General features: G+C 36.5%; 1 protein-coding gene across 3 annotated transcripts in view; it reads right to left on the bottom strand.

Moving 5' to 3' along the window:
- The window catches only part of LOC117225183 (uncharacterized), a 154,575-nt gene that overhangs the window by 77,011 nt on the left and 64,787 nt on the right, over nt 1-12,777 (bottom strand). For 2 of the 3 annotated variants that reach the window (XM_033478515.2, XM_076527239.1), the window contains exon 2: nt 8,255-8,302. The exons of the other annotated variant lie outside the window; for it this stretch is intronic. The gene's annotated coding sequence lies outside the window, so the exon portion shown is untranslated. The remainder of the gene's footprint in view (nt 1-8,254; nt 8,303-12,777) is intronic. 3 annotated transcript variants of the gene reach the window in all.

Raw genomic sequence — 12,777 nt, 5'->3', positions numbered from 1 at the left:
ATCAGGATAATACCAAAGACTCAGCGTATCGTTTCTCTCTTTCCTAGCGTGCATTGCGATGTCGTCGAAATGATAGCAATTCCGTCGTTGTTATTGCACGAACGAAAGCTGGGATATTACAATCCTACACTGCGAATAAAGGAAAGGTAATTCCTTGTTCAGCAAAGTTGTTCAGCAACTATATACAGTTACCAAACAACTATAACGGTGTACAGTTGCGGACAAAATTGAGTGGATAGATAGAGCGAAAAGATATAACTGAAATTTAAACGAACTTATATCATTATTATCATTATGAACGTAACTTTTATTTGTTCTGTATACGTGTAGTATGTAGATTATTTAAAACTAATTCAAACTAATATTTTTCAGATTAATATTTACATTTCTGTGTACGTTGTCGACATTTAACGAAAAAAGTATTTCAGTCATTTTCTGGTCCATCTATCTTCTAAACAAAATTCAAGTCAATTAGTCGAGTTTAAAAAATGTTATATCGCTTTAAAGGGTGTCCGCATATATTTGTTCCCGACTGTATGCTTTAATTATATTGAGATATGTGAGAGAACTTATGGTTCGTTGTTATTTATTGTACGCGGATGCTAAAACCTAATAGTGTTAACAAATGTATAATTAGAGTAGAATAAAGATAGTAAAACAGTAAAGAAAAATACATGAGAACGGAATGAAAGCAAAAGAAGGGAAAATTCTGTGTGCGACATTTGTGTAATAAATTGGGAGAGTTTTATAGTATTTATTATCTAATTTATATGACATACTTGTTATAATTGATTCGTATATAAATACAATTATCATTTCATGTGCAATACAAATTGAAACTATGTACATCGATGATTTTTAGTCAAACAATCGAGGAATATGTCAAACTTCTTAATGCGCAATTAAAATAATTGTTCGAGAATTATTTACACCAACAATAATATGGAACATCATTACTAAAAATAATGATAAATATCCTTCTTATTATTGTTACTTTGTTTAAAATATAAAAGTAGTAACAACGTAATTTCTGTTTAGAGCGATCATTACGTATTCTTGCATGCGTTTATTTATAATTTTGTTAAAAATATTTCTGCTCTTAATGCTTTCGATGTCTGCAGCTACGCGATTACTACTATAATTTATTTACAAAACGTTGATATTCAAATACTTTATGAAAGGAAGATTCACTTTCAAGAAGCAAACACTTTCCACGATCAAAGGATGCACGTCGTAACTTCTGCAAGGATTAGCAATCCAGACTCGACAAAAACAGCGAATATATAGAGTAAAACCTCTTGAATTTATGACGCATCCTTAGACATATGCGATTCTTCAAACGAGAATGTGCGAATAAGTGTCTCACGGTTAGCTAGACGAGCTACATATAGATTCGTTCGCTACTGGCTACATTTGAGAAATGTTTATTTCTTTAATATTTTAATATATAAAGTTTTTATTTCTCAGTCCTTAAGAATTTTGTAACTATAATTTTTCATAAAATTTGTATCACTTCTTTCTCGAACCATATCAAATTGCGTTAACCTGACTCAGGCTTTTCCGCACGGACACATGATTTTCGATCAACGCCAGAAGGGTTAAATGGAATATTTTATATTATATGGAAATGAAAAGGATGTTGCCGCATTCCGCCGAAATAACGGACTAGATTAGTAGCGCGTGACTTACGAGCAGTGCTCGACTAAACATTTATGGTATGGAAGCAATTTCTTTTCCGTTTTTGGGATTAACGTTTCGGTACATTCGCGAAATATTTTTTACTCCGTTTATTCATATTACAAAAAGATGTTTTAAACAAAAGTTTTGCATTCTTTTCACATAGAATATGATTCCGAAATAAAAAATATAAGTTTACGGTAAAAAAGCATAACCTTGACATAACCTTGAAATAACCTTGAAAACGTCCATGTAGCTTTTACAATTTCAACTTAAATGGGACACCCTGTATTTAAAACCTATAACTAAACAATTGATGAACTATAAATAAAAAGTATTCGTGCATCTTCTAAAACAAAATAATTTTTCCATGATTAAAATAAGCGATCTAATTTTTGAGGTGATTTTAAAGTGATTGGTTTACTAGACAATGGCTAAACAGTCGTCATCAAAAATTGCAATTGTTTGGAATGAAAAAAAAATTAAACAAGATTTTCAACTTTCTTCTCTGAAAGCTCTGTATATTATATATACAACACGTTCTAAAACTCACATCGACTTTATTTAAAATACTCTTTGAATTTCCGTGAACGAATACAAGGTATTTTATTTTAACATTAGAACTACCGAGTCCTAAATGCATCTAATGTATATTATTTTATAAGAACGACAAGATCAGATTTATTTAAACTTCGTAAGATTTCTATTATAATGTGTGCTCGAATAAAGAAGTTTATCCCAGGAATTGTAAAAAAAAACAGAGGCCAGTCATTTTTACTGGTTCGGTAATTCTAGTGTTAGTAATTTAGTAATTTTGTTGATCTGCAAAATTTTGGGTGTCGATGATTGTATTAACAAAAGAAAAGAAGAAAATAGCGTACACAGTCCATTATAAAATAAAAGTGCATGAAACAACTTGAGTAATTTGAAAACAAGTAATTTGAAATTACTATTTTGTACATTGATTACTCCCATCTGCGAACTAATGAAATAACTTCAGAATAAGTGACAATATCGAAAAATAAGATATCATTTAGTTACATAATCTCAAAGCTTCTCTAATTATCTCAGATTTTTGCGTACTTTTAATACAAATGTATCTGAATGTTCTTTAACACTTCTCAAATGTTTTGTTTCATCACGAAATTACTATTAACGCTATTTTTGCCAAAGGGGTCAAAAGACAACTTTTGAAAATTAAATTTAACGCTACTTTTACCGAAGAGGTCAAGAGTGCACTTCTTAAAATTTTAATTGTACACTATATTTGCCAAAAGGATGAAAAGACTTATTTTAACATTTTAATTTGGCACCATTTTTACCAAAGGGATCAAAAGACGCGTTTTGATATTTTAATTCGACACTATTTCTACCAAGTGGATCACACAAAACACATCATTCAAAATTTTAATTCAATATCACACTTGCTCCTCGATTGACTTTTCGTCTTTTCCTATAACGATTATAAAATTAATATGAAAAACATAGGTGTATGCAAAAAATTGATGAAAATAGTGTCGTGTGTGTGAACGCGATAAGCGGTAAACGATCGAAGATGGAACGGTTGAACGTACGAGAAACCGAGGTAAATTTAAGCGAAGCGAAACTTTAATTAGGACGTCTCAATGATGACCTACTGTCGGCGGCGTATCGGTCCGCTCGTATCGCTTCTATCTCGACAGCAGCGCACAGCGATGCCGTAATACAGGTGGAAACCTTGATGCGTTCCGACGACGCGATAAATCACGAACCGTATCTACAAGAGGCACGGACGCCGTATTCTGTATTGCCGCGTCCGCGTCCGAGAAAGAAGAGGAGGCCCGAGGAAGAGATATTCCGTTTGTATAATTCCGCGGAGGACGAAAGGAGAAGATCGAAAGTCGGGGGATCATAACGGGCTGGACGAACGAAGAAATGCATAGACTTTCATCGGTTCAGGAAGTCATTTATTCACGGATCACGAACAGTTGCTCTGCTACAGCTTCTCCTAAGCGTGCGCCATCAAGGATTTTACCTGAAATATGCTGAAAATCAACCGCCGAATAAGTCGACGCATATTCCTAATATAATTAGATCTTTTTAAAAAGAGAAATTGTAATCTGTGTATGGGGGCAAAGCATCGACGCAAGAACCACCAAATCAGTCAGAATGACAGGTTCCTGATTTTTTTTCTTTTACAGATCCTGTTATGACGATATCTATGTGACAAATTTTTAGATAAAGTTCTTCATTCAAAAATTTATTAAAATAGAAATTAAAACAAGTATCTCCAATTCTGTTATCGTTATAAAACAATATACGGGGTGAGAAGAATATGCTATCCCTTCAAGAAAAATGCTCCTCTCTTTCTGCAAACGTCCAATATCCATATTTACTTTGTTTTTCGAATGATTTATGTTTTCTTACGTCTATTAATACGAGATAAGAAATATTAGGAACGAGGAACCCTGACATTGTTATCATTAGCAGATACAGAAAAAGAGGTGGAGAAAGCGGTGAAACAGAAGGCATTAAAATTCTTATTATTGAAGGTAGAAGGTCTCTCATCGATCATTCGAGTCGACGAATGAGTTAAAAATAGCTCTACGAAATGCGTGGGACAAAATTATAATAATCAAGTGTGCGACAATCATTAATAATTTTTGAAAAAGACTTCGAAAATGTGTTGAAGCAGAAGAAGATGATCGCTTAATGTAAATTTTGTCGACCAGTTTTCTTACTAATATGTTTGTTGAACCGGTGAAACATATAGAATATTAAATCGAAGCGTCTTCATTTCCAGACCAGCTAAATATAAATAAACGGATTCTAGGGACAGAATGTTCTCCGCACCCTATACATTATTCGCGTTTAGGGCTCTGCAGTTTTAATGTTAAAGCCTAAGGACTGAAAGAACTCGTTAAACAAACCAATTATCAAATATCAGAAAAGTATTTGCTTCGTTTAGGACATTTCGTCGTTTAAATTTTTTATCGTCGCTTGTTTTATAAAGATTTAATAATGCGCGATCATTAATTAAGTAAAGGAGGGATATCAAATTATGAAAAATGTAATACCAACCTAAACCTATAACAGCAACCTAAATAGCTGATGGGTAGACTGCGGATTTTACCTTATTTTTCCTTTATGGCAAACATGAACGAATATGGTAAAACTTTGCGAGTAGGTTTAATTAGGTTTAATTTATCAATAGGGTGCTGATTATTCTCCATCGCGCGATGAAAACATTTCTATGATTTTAGGGATACTGCTGTATTTTCTACTTATTGAAATTATTAGATAAAGGAATATATATTTTGGACTTCTGTTATTTACCGTTGATTTCGACAATTTTTGTTTCGCATAAACATCTGCACTGACAAGTATTTGCCTTGAATCTCGCAATATTCGTTACATTACAATTTATTTTCCGCACGTAGGCAACACCTTCTTCTGTCAAAAATTAAAAAAAAAACAAGAAAACAACCAACGAATACGATGTTCATCGAAGACAGTTAACTGATTTGTCGAATAGCTGATGGACGAACCAATTTATTCCATAACCTGGGCAATGATTGAGTTGTAATAGGGTATTCATTCACCATATTTCATGGATGAAGGATTAGGGTCGATTTTAGAGCAATAACTGGCAACGAAAAAATGTTAATGCAGAAATGGAAGGAAGCAGCGAACTCGTCGAGTCATCAACCGACCAGGCTCCGTCTATCCCGGGACCATGAATGTATGTATGAGGATCGACGAATGATGCCAGGAGATTCGAAAATCATAATTTTCTACCTGGGGTTATAGAAAGAGGCAGAGCGAAGGAGGTTGCAATTGGTACCGAGTACTTAAGACGGAAACGATGTAATCTAGCGAGAATAAGAGCGACTGCTTCCTCCAGGTATCGACTCGCCGTTGTTGGACTTTATTACTTTGCTTAAGCGGAGAATGTAACACAGCCGTTTGGCTTTGGCGACTGGAATACGACTTTGCCGTTGCGGTCTAGCTGGAACTGAGATTCTTTCGAAGTTAAACGAAACTTCGAATCTTTTACGTTTTGCACACTGGTGACGTGACGTTTGCAGCATACGTTTGCCCTCGACTCTATATAGATTTCCTTCGTTTTTATGCGAACGCAGGGAGTGTCGTTCTTCAGTTGTTAACTCTTTGCACTGCAGCGACGCGTCAAAATCGCGACGAAGATTTAAAATATAATTAACCAAATATGGATGTTGTGCACTTCCTCCAATCGCTTGCCGTACCATTATCTTCACAGTTGCGATGATCAACTTCCTTGAAAACGGTACGTCGAACAGAAAATAAAACAGATCAAATTGGATGAAAAAAAAAAAATTATAGCGTCTCTCCAAAATCCAAACTCAGCAAAAACAACAAGATTCTAATATAATAATATATTTATTCTTCGGCGTCACAGCTAAGAAAAAGGACTCGGTTTACAATTGCTCAAAAAAGAAAAAAACGTAATAACGACGGACTGATTTTCATTCGACGTATACATATGAGTCGTTTTGTTTTTGAAAGAGGTATAAGTCCACTTTTGGAAAAAATGAGTTAATGGTAATTTTAGTAAGATATTGATATCCTCTTTTGATATATTTATAATCATACATTCAATGGAGCACGATTTCTTGATAAAATAATCGAAACAATTTCAGTTATAAAATGTTATCACAAAAATCTTTTTCGTTCTGGAAAGTGGAATAAGTCTATTTCTAATAATCATTTTGTAGCTGTGGAAACAGCATTAAAGAAAAAGGATATGTTAGTGATATTTCCCTTATTTCTATTTTCATAATCAAGCTATGTTTGATAATTCGTTCCATTTTTCATAGATGTCAATGCTGCATTTTCAAAAACGGGCGATACTTCGAAATGGAGCTATCATATGTAGATAAATATTGCCAATTATATAGGCCGTTGTTATTTCGTATTTATGTGACACTTTTTTCTTATTTTCGCTTGTAGAACATACTGACACCATTTGGCTGAGAAAATCTGGGTCACCCTATACAGGGTTGGTTACCACATTTTGCCATCTAGGTTTACGTCATTATTGCTGCGCGTAGCGAATGTTTCAGATGAAAGTAAATGGTTTCGAGAGGAGCACATTCTAATGATACTAGTTTTCTCGTAGGTGGACGTGTAGAGGACGTATGAAGGTTATTAACGTTTTTTTAAAATGGAATCATATTTTTTATTACATCAACCGATGCATCTTGAAGACTAACCTATTTATGTTAAAGAATCATTGGTTATGGTATGCTCCTTCTTTGGTTCCCGGTTGCTATGTGTATGCAGTAATTTTTATCAAAATTCTTGTAAAGCTTTTATCATTTTACGCAAATCAGTGTCTTGGCTCAAATCATTTTTTACAAGAATCAGATACCCAAATTACAGTAAATTTTCTCCAATTGTTCTTCAGCTTGTAAACAAAAATGGACAATTTGGGAAGTGGAGATACGATTATTCGATCAACAAGTATAAAAACGAAACGCCATCGTCTCTCCTTTTTCTAAATTGTCCATTTTTGTTTACAAGCTGAGGGACAATCGAAGAGAATTTACTGTATTCATATTGAATTTATTTGAAGACACGGTAGGTACAATCTTTGTCAACGATTCAATTTTGTCGACTTTCTCTCGAAAACACAGATTACAAAGCGAGATACAGTCTTCCATGTAAAAGTATGCCAAGGATAAGCGCAGGCATTATTCAACGTGAAAACCTTTGGTTGTTTAGATATAAAAGTCCTTTCCATTCGAAGTGGAGCATATTAGCATGCAATTAGGAGCAACGAAGGATTGGAGACCATACACCTGTCTGTCCTGCTCCACCGCCTCCTATCCGTTCCCGGCAGCTAGGAAAAGGATTACCGACACACTCGATCACCGATCACCGATCACCGATCACCGATCGAATGCAAAACGCATTCCGTCTCGCTGCAGCCAACGTTACAGTATCTATAATCCGATCGCGATAGTCAAGCAGGCAACAGAAATGAAAATTATTACATTTTTGATAAACAATAGTTTCTCCAAGTCCAAGAAGCATTTTCCGCGCATATTAATCGTTACCAAATTTATTTTATAATCGTTGTAGCAGAAGTTTGAAAAAAAATCGATTCAGGAAAACAGATTAAACTTAGAGAATAATTATGAATACAAATTTGAAATCGTGTCTTTTCATCACTTTGGTAAAAAGATCGTGTTAATTAAGACGAGCTCCGTGACTCCGTGACACTTTCTTATTCGTCCGTAACTTCGGAGTTGCCAAACCGAATCTCCTTTAAAAGGAACAAATATAGCGTTTGTGTTCTACTTTCATGATACGATGCGTAGGTTAATTGCTTGCAATTAACTCCTTTCATGAAGGAATATTTTTATACGAAATCTATTTTTAGATGGCTATGTGCTTATGTATACATATATTTTGCGTGGTTTGGAGATAAATAAGGCAATGAAAATAACGGTAAGTGATCGTGGAATCATGATTATAAGGGTTTGATAGAAACGCATTGAGAATGCAATTACTTTGTTTAGAAAAAGCTAGTAAATTCTAATTTGTTTATACTTACGTCAGTGTCTTTTTTATTGAAGTGACAGTAATCATAGGGGAGAAGGATCTGTAACAAAAATTGTAATAAAATTAATATATGGATGTAAAAGAAAAATGCTAATCTTGCAAAAGTCACAATTCTTATATTGGGCACTCTTGCTATATTTATTAATTATCAATCTATTTTGCGAAACGAATCTCACATCCTCAACTTTGAAAAATATCTTCACCCCCAAACATGAAAACGGGTAGCTATAAAAATATTGAATATTTTATAATAACCTATGTTCTAAACAAGAACGCACTGAATATTTGTTGATAACCTACCTATTAGAACAAATACGTATTGAACATTTTCCGATAGCCTACGTCTTAGAATTGGTTGACGTCTCTTGTCACTAAAATGATTTTGTCGCGTTGCTTGTTCGCGTAAATACTTGATTTATCGTTACATCTATGGCTCATTTCGAAAACAGTTCAATATATCAACGTTTAACGGACGAACTCTAAAATTATCATGAATTCATTCGAGTTCACCCTGCCCGGTTGTTCTGAATGCGAAATGCGATACTGAAACGCACGATGTACAGTGATCTGTAGCTGCGAATATATTAGTTCAACTTACGGTGATTATTTGTACCGAGTCACTATGCATCACTATCCATAGCTATTTATTAAAACACAGTGCACGGGATGTAGTTACGGGATATTCAATATCTGCCAAGAGCCAGTTTCCTTAATCTTGCGGAGTAGCTAGCCTCGGCAAAACGATTTTGCGATAGCTAGACCGGAAATGAGACTTGCGCGAACAAAAGGAACAAAAATTCGATCGATAGATCGAAGAATTGTTCGAATATACATACTTATTTATTAAGTATTAATAAAAATTCAAGCAATAATGTAAATATACGTGGCCCGGTCTAGCAGGTCAGTACAAAAAAGCATAAATCTACCTGGCCCGTCCTAGGAAGACAAAATGACAAAACGTAAATTTGCGTGACCCGTTTGTTAAGTGTTAATTAAAATAAATACAACGATTACAAATAATATGAACACCTTCGAGTGATTTGGTCACTTCGAAGCTCTATAGTCATCTCCAAAATGAATAAACGGTTAAAAGAGGTCACGGTAAATCATAATCTATACGATTAATGAACTATTAGCAATCAAATTTTTCATTACAGAGACTTTTTTTCATAAAATAACTTGTTTCCGCGTTCTCGAGGTAAATGCCCCACTGTGTGACGCGGCGACGAAAGAGGAAGGAGCCGTGTAGCGCGGGAACAGCTCCGGAGTGCGTTTACGCAGGAAACCGGAGGCGTTGCATGCATAAATCACGATTACGTTTCCCCGTGGTCGGCCGATCTTTCGTCAAATACCTGTTGCACTTGTTGACCAACGCAACGAGATAACCTACGGGGTCAACCGGCACGCGCCGGTATTTTCCTTTTTATCGATCCTGCCAACGCCGCATGATGCGCCTCCTCTAATTTACCTGCTGTCAGATAAGACAGCGCAAATCCAGTTTTCCCCGGTGGCTGCTGGCAGCGAGCGGTTCTGCCGTGAGGCTTGCGTTGCGAGCCGTGAGCCGGTGAGCCGTGAGCCATGAACGGTGAGCCATGAGCAGTGAGCACAGTGAGCAGCGTGCCGTGAGGCAGCACGCGGCACGTGCAGCGAATAGAATTCAAATGCGCCGCTAGAGAAATTCCTTCGACCGGTGATCACGATCCCCGCCTCAAACTGCGCTCCGAGCTACGTGCTCTTGCTCGTACACGCCGGGGACACGAATTTCACGAGCTACCGCGGCCAACTCGATCCTCCGCCGATCGCTGATCGCCGATCACCGATCGCCAACTCCGACTGACCCAGGTATAATTGCTTTCGGAGAGTGGGCCATGGGATCCCAGCGATCTCGAACTTTTCTGACTTTGATGGACACCGAAGTTATTATGGGATTCTTCCTACGATCCATCAGAGTCCTCGTCACGATTAATTAAACCCTCCATCCGACAATGAGAAGAATTTCTTCTAATTGCTTTCAACTGCTCGCGTCCGTCCGATTTCGCGGAAGTTTCTATCCTGGATTAATTGTGGGACGTTCGCATCGCTTTCCAATTAGTTCAAAGATAGGTATCCTGATCGGGCTCGATCGATTGGTGGATTCGTAGGTCTCTGCTGCTTTGCCCCGCGTTTATTTCGCGTCGGTCCTGAACTGTTCACAGTCGATTGGTAAGTTAGCGTGGTTTTAAAATTTTTATTTAAATTTTCCGCACAATGTTTTGCCTAACAGTTGTGTCTCGTAAGAAAGAAAGTGATTAATTTTATGAGAACTATGGAGTATCAAGTAAACTCGAATAAACATGTCCAAAATGAAGGTGATTTTCAGGATCTTTTTATAAGAAAAGTAAATAGAATGATAGTATAGGGTTTTGGACATTTGGTTATGTATCTTTTGAGCATGTAAAAATTATATAATTTTTTATTTTATGTAACTGTTAAGAATTAACGGACCTTATTATTCTGTATGGGTTGTCAACAAATTTTCGTTGAACGGTAGCACGTTTAGCACCTTGACTGTAAATCCGGAACCAAAAACTCAAATATGTTGCGTTGGCAGCAAGCAAATTTACTTTAATCAAGCATCACAAAACGCTACATTAATTTTCATTCCTCGAGATGTGACCAAGTTGAGCAACATGAAAATTCCAGTTCATGCGCAATAGTAACTGTAGTTTCTAGAACAGTCCCTGTATGCATACGTTCCTCGAAAACTCTGTAGTACCGAAAGTTTGAAACTAGTTCGAGAACTGCTGTCTCAAAGTATGAAGTGAACCTTGTTGCTGCGAGTACGCCTGATGCAGAAATCTCGAGGATCACTCAAGACTGGAATACAACGTGTCCCGAGTACAAACTTCGGTTGAAAGAATGGCAACTAATCGACCATGAAATCGAGTAATTCGAGGCGATTATACTCATGCGTGAAATCTTGTAACTTGGGATACAAAACACGGAGCGTAATAAAATATTTTCTGAATTTTCGTGTAAACGACCGAAGTTATCCAACCTTGAAGGAAACATTCCGTCTTCGTGTGTGCATTCGTGTGTGTCTCATCATTCTTCTATATTATTTATGGGTGATGGATAGACTATTGTTTTTAAGGTAACTTCTTCGTATTCTTGCAGTGTATGGACAAGCTGTGCAAGTTATACCAAGCATCGACCCAAATGACTTCTTTCGTGTTAACCGACTTCAATGAAACTATAAGATCGTCATGTTGTGTATTGTGCAACGTTAACAATTGTTTGTAATTTCAATGTCTCGGTGTTAATAGTTGAAATCTCTAATTGAACCACCCATTTCTTCTTTCGAGTCGTACCCTTTATTCCGTTCACGAATCCGCGAGATCGAAAATTCGTCTCGCGAAAACAAGACGAAAAGCACAGGACGCGCCGCTGGTGTACACGTGCTTTGTTACAAAGATGGAACCTTAAAACGCCGATAAACAACGGGAATCGGCAAGGAAGATGTCGCAAAATCCTCCATCCGTCCGTTATCATGAAATTTGAATAACGCAGCGACCTGACGGCTTTTTAGATTCTATTCCCGACTCGCCCGCATGTCCAATCCGACGCTCCTCTGTCGAATAAATATCATAAACGTCGTTTCCCGGGGACACGTCGCTGAATAAATTCAACAGGCATTTCGACGGGCGAAAAAGTTCGCGGTCGAGGAGTACCGGCTTCGTGGAAACACACGAAACCAAATGGAAGTTACTAAAGATAGGAGAAAAGAGATTGGGAAAGGAAGACGCCCACGTGGCGCGATAGTAACACGGTGTCGTGGACGGTGGTAACGTCCACGGGATCTTCATTCATCCCGCTCCATAACTCGTCGACGCGTCGCGACATTTTTCTTCCTGGTGTGAAGTACGAGGCGTGATCGCAGAGTTCACAAAATTTTTTCATTTCGCACACTATTTGCGTCCGAACGAGTCCATCTTCTTTGTTTCTGATGTCGCTAAAACATGTCCACGATGTATGTGCCAATTTTCAGCTGCCTTCGATTCATCGTTTGTCTTTAACTGGCAAATATGCTGATTTATTTATTTATTTATTTATGGGTATAAACCATGTGGTTCATAAAGTTAATTATACATAATAGATGGCATAACTTATGGTTAGAACTAAAAAGATCGATAGGGCTACAAATTTATTTACATTTATAAAAATTCTATCGAGACAGTATAGTTGACCGAATAAGATAGTATGCTGTCCATCTTGTAAAAGAGGATGACTTATTAAAGATAAATAGGGTATATTTCAACAAAATTTAAATAATATACCAGAGAAAGAAAGAAATCCGTTTAAAATCTTACAGGTCGCAAATTATAAACAACACGGTGACATTCAAGAGAATATTCAAGAGACTGAATATTCATGTGATTATACATAGGGGGGAAGGGTAATTATGGTTATAATAAGGCATTTGATGTGCAAGTTTGAGTAACCGCATAGTCAAAAATTTATGTTACACGGTTCCGA

This window comes from Megalopta genalis, chromosome 17 (assembly GCF_051020955.1).
Source record: "Megalopta genalis isolate 19385.01 chromosome 17, iyMegGena1_principal, whole genome shotgun sequence".
Taxonomy (NCBI): domain Eukaryota; kingdom Metazoa; phylum Arthropoda; class Insecta; order Hymenoptera; family Halictidae; genus Megalopta; species Megalopta genalis.
The sequence above is the reverse complement of the archived record's forward strand: the minus strand, read 5'-3'. Positions and strand labels throughout refer to the sequence as shown.